We start from the raw sequence: 12,076 nt of genomic DNA, 5'->3' as shown, positions 1-12,076 counted from the left end.
ATACGCTCTGACACATGCACAGAACCTGCAGTGTGAGGCTGAGAGGCTGGGGTTCATTAAAAACAGGAAGGGGAGAGTGAGAGAGTGTTGATATGACAGTTACAATGATGAAGCATTGTGCTGCCTTGCAGTGTGTGAGGGGGCTGCAGCATCTTACAGCCAGTGATTGTTATATCTCTCTTACTGTATTAATGCCAACCGTCCTCTCTCCCTCCCCCTCCTTTCCTCATTTCAAACATGCCTTCCTTATTCTCCATCCACCCACTCAATCAATAATCACCTTTCTCTGCTTCCATTTCACATCAGGAGCTAGAGCATTCTCGTTCACCATTCTTTGCTCCCTAGATCCCTCCTCCTTTGCCTATTTCTATGAATAACCTCTCTCTCTCTCACTCTCGTTTTTATCGTCGTGGATCTGGTGGCGCAGAAGAGAACAATGCTGCAGTGCCCTTGAGCTCCTCTCAACAGCAGTAGCGGCAACGGCCGCACAAATGTTGTGGTTGCCTTCAAGTTACACAATCCAGCGGCCTGTTTTTCAAAATCGACACTGAAAGGTGTCGTCCATTTTAGCCCCTAGTCTCGTAATTATACATTCAAGTGGCGCGCGCGCTCACGCATCCGCATTCTGCGTCTCTCCAAGATTCCGTGTTTGATAACATCAAGAATGTGTAGCATTTTACGGGCATAAATAATAGCGATAAAGGCTAAGATAATAACGATAAGACAAACGACACTAAACACTTTGGATACTTCCTCTCCGAAACAGATGTAAACAAACAAAGACTATTGGATATTAAATTAATTGTGCCTCCATTGGAAGAACATGATAGATAGCCTTTTGTGTCCTGCGCAAGCATAGACAAGATGCGTTAGCTTTCTCTTTCTTAGTAGGCTAAATATTTTATCAGATGGTTGATGATGAAGATGCATGAATTAGTTTTAACCAGCATTCATTCCATTTGGTTAGCCTACACTTCCCAAGGCATAGCATACATTATTCACGGTTTGCACGAGCTATTTCGATGTGCTGCCCCATGCTATCACTTCTCGACAACCCAAACATTAATGACTAAAGTTATCTCTGCATCGAAACAAAATAACCTCTAATGCATTGTCTTGGAGCACTTGAAACCTATACAGGAATATTTATGTAGTCGGGTCAGTCAAACAGAGCGCTGGGGTATGGACTTGCTTTCTGACACTGCTCCAAATTGAGTACGTGAGCAGGTGGAGCGTACGAGCCAGTAATGAGTGTGAGACAGGTGCGCCAGAACTCATGACCTGTCTACCACCCCCACCACACCCACACAACGCCAAACTTGGATCGTCACCATGGAGACAGCGCAGCCGCATCTCCGTTACAAATAAACTCAAGAGTGTTGTTCTTGTACATCTTCATGGTAAAGCAATCATTGCTTGAAAAATATAATATCATATAATAGCTGAAATGAACTGATGAAGAGATGCTGAATATATGTATTTTATGTTTAACCAGACAAGACTGAAAATGAGAAGTAAGGCTGGCCTCTTTCCCTCAATGTCCTCCTGAGACCCTCCGGCACGTGCACATACAGAACAGCATACACACACGCATACACGCATACACACACACACACACACACACACACACACACACACACACACACACACACCAAACGAGCCCAGCGGTATACAAACACTTTGAATAAAACATGGCCGTCAGAGTGAACATGGAGGAGCAAGCAAGAGTGCCCCAGGGCTAGACCACAGGGGTAGGTCCCAGGGTGATAGAGACAGGGAGAAAGCAGACGTGAGCATCCAGGCCAGAAGGGCCCTTTACCGAGAGTAAAACCCATCTGTTTCAGGAGCTTAGGGGTAGGCTGAAACAGCACCTGTGAGCATTACTCATAGAAAAAAATGGTGCATGTATGTACACGTATGAATGGTAGGAAGCATAGATAGGTACACACACAGCCATGCATGTACACACACAAACACACACACACACACACACACACACACACACACACACACACACACACACACACACACACACACACACACACACACACAGACAGACAGACAAACACAACCTCAATTGTCCATCATTCATCCATCACTTGCAGTTATGGGTAAGTCATGTAATCTTTCTCCCATAAATCTTGTGGCGGCTGTGGAGTGGCGAGGACTCAGCACCTCTCTCCATTCCCTGCTTCTGTCACCCTCACCCTCTTCTCTTACTCTAATCCTTCACTCTCAGGAGAGTTGAGGAGGTCTGGCAATAGATGATAATGATTCTCACTCTTTCTATCACTCTATCACCCTTGGCTCTATGTAAGACATGAGTGGACGGCGGGAGGCCATTTTATGCAGGATGGATGTGGGACTTTTCACCTGACACAACAGGAATATCAGTGTGCCAGAGAGGAAAATAACACCCATGGGGAAAAAAAAGCAAGCTTCCTCTTGTCACTCCAAACTGGCAGCATCAGCTATCACCCCCATCTCTCTCTCCTTCAGAGCACTCACAGATACTGTACACAGACACACACACACACACTCAGCAGAGAGAGAGGAGGAGGGGGGAGATGACTGTTTTACTTCCTGCTCTCATTACCTGAATAATTAAAATCTCTCTGGGTCCTGAGCATGTTAGAGAGACTGTGAGTGTGTATGTGTGTATGTGTGTGTGTGTGTGTGTGTGTGTGCACGGTTGTCTCTCTGTCTCTGTGTGTGTGTGTGTGTGTGTGTGTATCATTTGTGAATCAGCACAGTGGAGTCCGAGGCAGAGCAGCAGCGGGTCCCTGCTGTGTAACTTGTGTACACAGTGGGGATGGGAGCGGCAGAAGCGCTGGCTCCGGCTCCTGTGCACTGAACACTGGCACGCCACGGGACAGGCCGCCCCCCGACCTCGGCCCAACACCACACACAGTGGCACCGCAGCACGCTGTCCGGCCCAAGCTGTGGGAGGCTGCCGTCTGTCCTTTGATGCCTATAGAACGACCCACAGAGACAGTGGCTGGGTCCTGTGGAACTATCGCCAAAAAAAAAGGAGAAAGTGAAACTGATAACGTCAATTCTAAGGCGTTGCGATGCTGGGGGGGCGCAGGAAAGAGTCGTACACTCACAGGCAGCATGATCAATAGGCTTAGAGCGACTAAGCTTCTCTAAACTCAACCGAGAAAATGCTCCGCAAAACACACCAAAGTAAAGACTTCTGCATACGATATGAATGCTTTATTGCTACACTGTAGGCCTAGCCCTCTTGCCTGCAATCAATATAATGGTAATGTCTTGGGAAATGATGCAGCCCATTTCCCTTGTGCTAGAAAAATTGAATGCTTAACTGCACATCCTCTGTTGCCTACAATTACTACAAAAACACCACTGTTACTGTTAGTCAGTAATATCAATGCTATTGCATTGTAATATCAATTAAAAATGAATTCAATTCATATTGGCCAGTGGGTGCATTGATATAATCAAGTACAGTTTTTGGATATTGATTAAATCAGTCAGAGGCAATATTGTTATTTATGCATAAAGGATAGGTGTGGATCTCTAGCTCCCCCAACCTGACACAACATCTATGCCTTTGTTACTGTACTTGGTAATGATTGAGTACATTGTAGACTGCTTTTTATTTTTGAAGAGTAAGTAGTAGTTAGGGACATGTGGTGTTGTGTCCTGATTATTGTGGCCAGGATCATTTTAGAGGTAGGTTTACAACCAGTACTCACTTACATGTAATTTACATAAGCAAAACCCAAGTTACAGACGTAGGAGCAGGTGCGACACTATCATACCCACGGGTAAAGTGCTTGTGCATCAACCGTCCGTTATTGTACAGCTAGCAGTAAACACAGACACTGGAGATTGAGAGGAGCACATTTCAGTCTGAGATGCTCCTGTGATATTTTGCCATATTAGAGGGCAATATCCTCTAATGCAATCCCTCCCCTCTGCCCAAAGGGCCCGCAGTGGCTGCTTAATTGCACCTGACAAATGAGGCCCTTCACCAGATCTAATTTCTCAACTTCTAACTCAATCAAACCCAGTCAGACTCACACACAGTTTGCATATGTGTGTTTAAGAAAAAAGATAGTGGGGTGGGGTTGCAATAATGGAAGAGTTCATCAATCTTCAGGCCTGCCATGTTGAATTCCACCACTGAGGGACAGCGTTACGGGAGAGCTGCCTGGCCACGGACAGGAACAGTGGTCACTGGCGCTGGAGCATGGGCCTGTGTTTTAAGGCCAATCACAACAAGTGACCATGCTAGAGTCCACCACAGTTATGGCTCCTGAAAGCAGCAGAGGGTGGGGCTCTGGAGGATGAGTGGGGAGTGCCCCCCCTCCCCCTCCACCTCTGAAAAATGGCATTGTTTTAACAAACTCATGAGTGCTTTCTTTTTGACTATTCCTCTCACCGGTTGGCGGAAAAAAACCCCATTCTTTCTTAAAGCCGCCTTTCAGCCCGGCATTACCTCTGCTTTGTAAAGACCATTATGCTTCAGACAATTGAGGCAAAACCAACACATGCGGGGGAGATGCCTGGACTGCATTCAGGGGAGTCCTTCCACTCCCCTGTCAGCGATGGACGCACTCTTTCACTCATCCTAGCCAATTATTCCCCCTCTCCCTCCCTTCATCCAACACCTCCAAACGTAGAGAGAAAGGCTGAGGAGTGTGAGGGGGGGAAGGGTGAAAAGAGAGGCCCTTCATTCTAAGTGTCAAGTCATCCTCCCCTCCCCCATGTCAAATTCTATCCATCCATCAATCTAGCTTTCAGGAGCTGAGTGTACACGTTTTTTCTCCCCCTCTTCCCTGGTGGGGTGATTGCTCTCCGGAGTTTCAGCTGGCCCTAGCGAGAGAGAAAGGACCTCAAACCAATTTAAGAACAGTGATCCAGCAGCTCAAACACACCCGCCTCCACAGTGCGACTCAGAGTATGAGACATATCTAACTGTGTGTATTTGAGTGAGGGAGGGAGAGGAAGAGTGAGAGAGAGAGAGAGAAAGAGAGGGAGAGAGAGAGAGGGAGAGGGAGAGAGAGAGGGGGGAGAGATGAGAAAAAGAGGGAGAGAGAGTTGAGATGCAGATATTAGATATCAATCTATACTTGTGACTGAAGTGGCAGAACTGATTGAGTACGGTGGTCCAGATATGGGTTTGATAGAATCATTCTGGCAGCACATCTGGCAACCATGATAAGACATCAAATTTACACATTCTGTCATAAACAAACGCACACAGAGAGAGAGAGAGAGACAGAGAGAGAGAGAGAGAAAGACATAGAGATAACGAGAGGGACAGAGAGAGAGCGACAGAGAGAGAGGGGGAGAGAAACACACACACACACACACACACACACACACACACACACAGCAGCAATGGCATTTTACCATGTACACTGTATTTTAAAATGTGTCACCCTCTATGCGGTGAAGGGGTTCAGGACTTGATGATGGCAGGTGGCTTTGCTACTTGACCCAATCACAAAATGCTAATCATGGCAGTTCAGCCCAAAGTACCAGGGCAGGCTCCTCCAGCAGGGGGCCAAAGTCTGTGTGTATAACAGTGAGTGAGCTGAATGGGAACAGAGCCCCCCCAACACTCCCCCAACCTTAAGAGGAATTACACAATGGAGGCCTCCCATCCTCCCTACTGAGCATCTGTTTCCCCAGGTCCCCAGTGAGCCCCCAGTTCTACATCTATACGTTAGCGTTACATAACTCAATATGCTCATTAAGCAGCACAACACCAGCGCTTAGCTAACACGAGTGCTGTAAACAAAGACACACAACAGGACATGTGTAGAGAAACTTCACATCTAATCTACTGCGCAGATGGTTGACCTCTGATATGTGTGTGTGTGTGTGTGTGGTGTCAGAAATAACAGTCCTGGTTTGGGGAATCTGCATCTGTTGGATCACACTGACCCCATTATGCCTAATTTGCTCCTCGGCGATCACATGAGAACATCAAACAAAGCAGGAGGCTGTTAGGCTAGACCCTTATTCCAGACACATATCAAATCATAGCTGCATGCACACAAACACACACAACACACACACACACACACACACACACACACACACACACACACACACACACACACACACCAAAAATACAATCATGGTGTGTGGCCTGGACTTACAGTTAGTCTTTGTGACACTGGAGCTCATGTGTATGGCCATACTATGCTGACTACTTCCTTCTCCCTAATCACTGTTTAGTATACATCTGTTTGCAGCTCTGTTTAGCACCCTGTCTTCATACGCAGAGTTGACAGGTGCTAGCTGTTGTACATGGCTGACAAGGACTTTGCCACTAGGAACAAAGAAAACAGGTCTGGTCCATACGGTCACGTCTGATCCCAAATATAGCTTCAACCTTGGCACGCGCTACATTCCTTCGTTCATAAATTGGGGCCATTGCTGGTGGTGTCTAAGAACTTGGACATAGAGGCCATGGCTGTTGAACAAAGTGTTATTCACTATTGTTGTCTATTGCTTAAGTGATCATAACATAATGTTAATTGAGAACTAAGTTTTCCTGTGAATTAATAGCAATGTATTGTAATGAGAGGGCCCATATTGGTTAGCATTCACATTTAAGACACCTGAGGTTGAACCCATGACCTTGTCATACAAAGTGCCATATTTAGTCACAGTGACACCAACTGCCTGCTCTCCCCTCCCTCACTCAGATATCGTGCTTCTCTGACAACCTCCCATTACCATGTTATTACAACACTTTCCTACACTGAAAATTCAGAGATTAACTTCACTCATTGCATCTGCAAGAAGCGGGCCCATTTGAAATTCCTCCAAATTTCTGTCGAAGCAGAACCTGTCATGGTCTAGCATCAAATGAAGCACCACATTTAAGACGAGAGCTCATCAATTATGAATGAGACAGAACTCCCATCACATGACATGCAGAACAACCCTTCCAGTGTCCCAGAATGCACCAGCAGCTACAAAAGCTTCCTAAATGAGGAGATGGCCTTGAATTAGATCTTGCCCTATCTATTTGGCTAAAATATGAAAACTCACATGTCATTCCACCTTACAAAGGTTTTCATTTTAGATCATTTGAAGACTTATTTTAAATGTAAATGAAGGGTTCTTTATCTGAGCTAATTTGTGAAATTTGTATTTTTTTGGGTGAAAAAGAGTCATGGAAATTATGAAACTATAATTTACAGGATGTACACCTCATCAGACTTTACTAGACTGAACATTTTATTTCCTAAAGTGACATTTGATAACAGCCAATATGCCATTATCACAAAATTAACAAAGTACATATAGCTCAGTGTTTGGTGCCAGCTGTTCCTGTGAAATTGATAGTACTATAGTCATATTTCAGGTAACAGCGAGAGAGAAAACAGCAGGGGGAAGCTATGATAAAGCCTGAAGGGGGCCTGACAAACAAAGCCATCTGCATCTCCATAAAGGTGCTGAAGCTCCCTTTTAGCCACTAGGGACAAATCCCCCAGAATGCACTGCTATTGTTTATCAGGGGAAACCAACACACCCTGGGGGAGAGCATATTCGAAGTGCCAAAAAGCACTCATAGACAGGCAGATACACTCACACGCATTCACACACAAAGGCAGAAAAGGAGAGGAGGAGTCTCTCACAGATTCCTTCAGTCTTTTCCTCTCTTGTGCACACTAATCACATAACACCTTGTAGGTAAAAGTAATGTTAATCATGGCTGCCTTCAGAGCCACTAAGTCATAAAAGTCATAAGTGATTCAACAGTAGGGTGGTTTCACCCATTTCATCCATGTGATAGGGACCTCCGGAAGGACACAAGCTAAAGAGACCATGCACATGAGGGCATTTCAGCTACTACTAAAGAGGATAGCCTAGCTAGCACTTGAAGGCAGTGACACATACACACCGGGGGCCCAACTAATTCAACTTCATTCTCCGAGTTGACATACACCTTTCACCTGAAACGAATGTACATGCGCTAACATGCTAAAAAAAAAAAGATATTTTACTAAAAGACAGTGTTGTGTGAGCCAACAATTAGTGTGAGCAGTGGGAGACGGAGTAAGAGAACTCCTTGCTGCTGGTGAATGGGATTACTGTTGGAGACCTCACAGAGCTGGTCATCGCCTAGTGTCCTCATTTTAATTCTTGGCACTGCCGTGACAAAGGACGACAAAGGCTAGTTTACAAACAGGGTGAAGATGTGTCCCCACATCTCTCTCTCTCTCTCTCTCTCTCTCTCTCCACAGTGGACAGAGCTATAACAAAGGCAAGAGAGCAGAAGAGGGCTGTATATCCAGCACACAGGCCACTGAGATGCTCCAGGTGTGGGGAAATGTTCAAGTCAAGTCACACATAAAACGGCAGGTCAGGGCTAATTTATATTCATTACACCATCACATAACACAGGCACCAACAGCAATCTCAAGAAGAGGCCTATAGGCTACGGGATAAATCGAATCATGGACTGTTCAGTTACTATCTCTCACTTTGGTTAAAAAGCATGATCGAAAATGATTGGGTAAGAAGCCGTGGAATAGCACTGGGTCTGTTTCCAAAGGGTATTGTTCAGCCTGCCACTCACTTTAAGTATGGTAAATAATTGAAATAAGACTATGCGTGTTTTCGAGAGCTGCTTTCTTTTCAGACGGAGTTAAACTGAATATGAAAACGGCCTTTATATAGATGAATGATAGGACATGTCACGTTGATGCTCAGTTCCCAGAACGCGCAACATTGACATCAGGCCGGCATCCTACCTGCCTCTTTCACATCACCGGTCCTTAACAAAAGAGAAAATAACTTATTTGAAATATTTTTAGAGAGTATTATTTAGATCTACACTATCGATAAACTTAAGATGTTTGCATTGATATATTTTTTGTTATTAAATGATGTGAAACAATGTATCCTATTCAATGTATCCTAGCTTTCTGGAGTCTATAGGCCTACTGTTTTGCACATCACTACTAAATTATACATAATTAACTTAAAACCGCAAAAATAGTAAAACTGGACTAGCACATTCAACTACTACGAGTATCTTTTTCATTTCACTTTCTCCCCCTAAGATTATTTGTCACGCAGGCCTACCTAAATGACATCTGTCTCTTACTTGTATAAATATACTTTCGCAACGTGACAACAGCTGCATTCACCCTTGGTTCCGTAAGCTGCATAATGATCATCTAGGTTTTTACAAATGGTCAGACGCGCACAAACTACCGACACCATTTTGAAAGGCTGGTTGGCCTTTGCCTGCTGCATGGAATGTAGCTAGCTAAAGATGTATGAAAAGAAGTCGGCACGGGAGACAATTCCGTCGCAGTCGCTTCCATTGACGCTGTCACGTTTTATAATCGTTCACTTTCGTGCATCAGTCTTTGCCTGTCCCTTGCTTGCTAACGGGAAATCGATAACTGTATCTGTAAACTACCGGAGCAGAACATTCAGTGTATATATGAAGTATATGTAATTTTTGGATTCGTCCCCTAACTTGCCCTCTCATAACAAACGACCATCGGCGCTATCCCCCCTCCCAACACGAATCATGCAATCTCGGATTTGAACAATTGAAAAAACAGAAACGAGGAGAGAGAAATCAGCATGTGTACAAGAACATCAGACTTACCAATCAAGACGAATGATATTGTATTTATCAACTCCTTTATATGTTTCCAGGCTATTTGGATTAGTTCGATTGCAATGTATTTTTCCTCTTTTGCGTAAAAACTGGCGGTTTCCTCCTCCGGCTCGCTCTGCTCTGACGATTTCGGGTTTGCAAGCGGCGCTAGAAACACAAGCGTTCAGACACAGAGTGGGGGATGGGGGATGCCAAAAGCGAAGAGAGGGAGGGAGGGGGAAAGGAGAGAAACGCAGTAGCTTGCAAACATAGGGGGAGGACCTTCCTTCCCAGTTCTGACGCAAAACTACATCCAGCTATTCGTGCTCCTACCGCCCTTGAGCTATGCTATATCCATTACTCCGGTGTCCAATCAGTAGCACAAAAATGCATGACCAAAAAGCTTCGGATTTTCTGGTAGGATGTGCAGACCCAATTTCCGACGAAATGGGTTTAAACCCTCCCCTGCCTCAGATTGGTACAATTCCCAAAGACATTCCAACATAGCCCACAAATACTGTCAAATGACGTATCATGATGGCAGAACATGGCATTAGTCGTTACATTTTAATTGTTCTTCAAACACGTCGAGGACAGCAGGCCCAGTCCATATGAAGAACATGGTAATGATACACTTATAAACACAACATAGGCCATGCCTAATAATAACAGGGAAAATAGACCTATCCGCTTCTAAATGCAGTGCATAATAAAATTGGGCGAAATAAATTCAACTGAGAATTGCCAACTAAGGGAGTGGTTGTAAAGTGCTACTTTTAGGTAGCCTATTACTATTGGTTTAACAAGGCCTACCGTAATATTCGAATCAAAAAAGCAATAAACTGCTTTTCGCACAATTTGAGCACGAGTCTTTTATTGTTATGCCTAGGCCTAGCTACGTATCAAGTCATTCAGCGCAGCCAAACATGCTTTGTGTGATAGCCTAGCCTACATGCTCAGTTTTTTTATGTGATGTGATAACCATGTTCTCTGGAGTGTGATTGCGTGCGCATTCGAGACAAATAGCCTCTACCAAACCTAGACTAAACATGGCTACAACTTCGTTACCGTTAAACAGAATAAAAAAGACACCAGAAAATGAGGTTTTACAGCTTTAACTCAAACTTTCAACTATCCCTAGAGTCCCTAGCAGATGGAATAGGTTTACTTTCAATTACGCGAATATGCCGCCCTCGTGTGTTTAAAGTGAGTCTGTTTTCTCTTTGTCTCCTGATGGTCTGCACTTGTTCACTTCTCTTAAGAGGCGGTACATTTTCACTCCTCTGTGCTACATCCACAAACCCATTTCCAAAATAGTTGGGACGCTGAGTGAAAAAAAAAACTGTTTCCAAATAATTAAACCAACACTTAGTTGGAAAAAGACAAGGCTATAGACAACAAAGCCTACCAAATGTTGAAACTTACTAATAGGCCACTATGAGAGGTAGCCTGTGCTCTCTTTGAATTTGATGCAGCAAGAGATGTGGTCTCTGAGATCCAAGGACTCAGTCAAAAACTGCAACAGTAGCCTATGCAACAGAAGCCTATAGGCCTACACATTTGAGCATAATGTAAAATTGTAAAGAATTTGGGGATTTCTTCAACCATATTAGTATAGGCTACTGAATAGATATTTAGAGAATCCAGATCAAGGCACATAGCTGAAAAGTAATATTGGATGCTATCTTTTGGGCTTCAGATGACACTGCAAACCCATTTTAGGAATGTAGGCCTAAATCATTAATTGGCTCAGGAAAACATCTGATAATTGTGTATGAACACCACTTGGCACTCCATCCACAAATGTTAAAACTGTAGGCCTACAAAGCAAAGAGGAAGCCAAATATTTAGACATGATCCATAATACTGCCATCTTTTCTGGGCCCAAGCCCAAGCTCATGCGAGATGGCAAACTGTGGAAAGTGGAAACTGTCCTATGGTTAAACCAATCAAAATGTTCTTTCTGGAAATCATGGACTCTGCTGGAAGGGAACCATCCAGCTTGTTATTGATGCACAGCTCAAACGCCAGCATGTGGGGGTACATTAGTGTTGATGACATGGGTAGCCTGCATATCTGGAGAGAGGTACAAATGGCAAATGCTGAATGATTATTTCAGGGTTTTTTGCAACATGTTGCCATCCATTTAGACTGTCTTTGCAGGGAAGCCCTTGAATATTTCACAAAACAATGGCAAACTGGGGGGCATTGTGGTGTAATCAAGGGCTATAGTGCCCGTACCACATCTGAGTCCAAGTGCCCACGGTGACCTGGGTTCACTATCCTATCACGATAAAGGCAAAAAGACCCATTTAAAAACAGTGTAGTGCTTAGTGCTTAAGGAATTGGGGTGCAGTGTCTTGAAAGTTGTGGGTTCAATTCTTGGCTTCCACCATTGTGCCCTTGAAGGCACTTAACCCCAAGTTGCGAGGGGACTGTAATGTAATGCCTTGTAATGTAGTTGAC

General features: G+C 44.3%; 1 protein-coding gene across 3 annotated transcripts in view; it reads right to left on the bottom strand.

Moving 5' to 3' along the window:
* The window catches only part of fam168a (family with sequence similarity 168 member A), a 31,691-nt gene extending 21,892 nt beyond the window's left edge, over positions 1 to 9,799 (bottom strand). For all 3 annotated transcript variants that reach the window (XM_062552172.1, XM_062552174.1, XM_062552173.1), the window contains exon 1: positions 9,620 to 9,799. The gene's annotated coding sequence lies outside the window, so the exon portion shown is untranslated. The remainder of the gene's footprint in view (positions 1 to 9,619) is intronic.
* Positions 9,800 to 12,076: the final 2,277 nt, after the last annotated feature.

This window comes from Sardina pilchardus, chromosome 13, assembly GCF_963854185.1.
Source record: "Sardina pilchardus chromosome 13, fSarPil1.1, whole genome shotgun sequence".
Classification (NCBI taxonomy): Eukaryota; Metazoa; Chordata; class Actinopteri; order Clupeiformes; family Clupeidae; genus Sardina; species Sardina pilchardus.
This window is presented reverse-complemented; position numbering and strand designations above follow the sequence as displayed.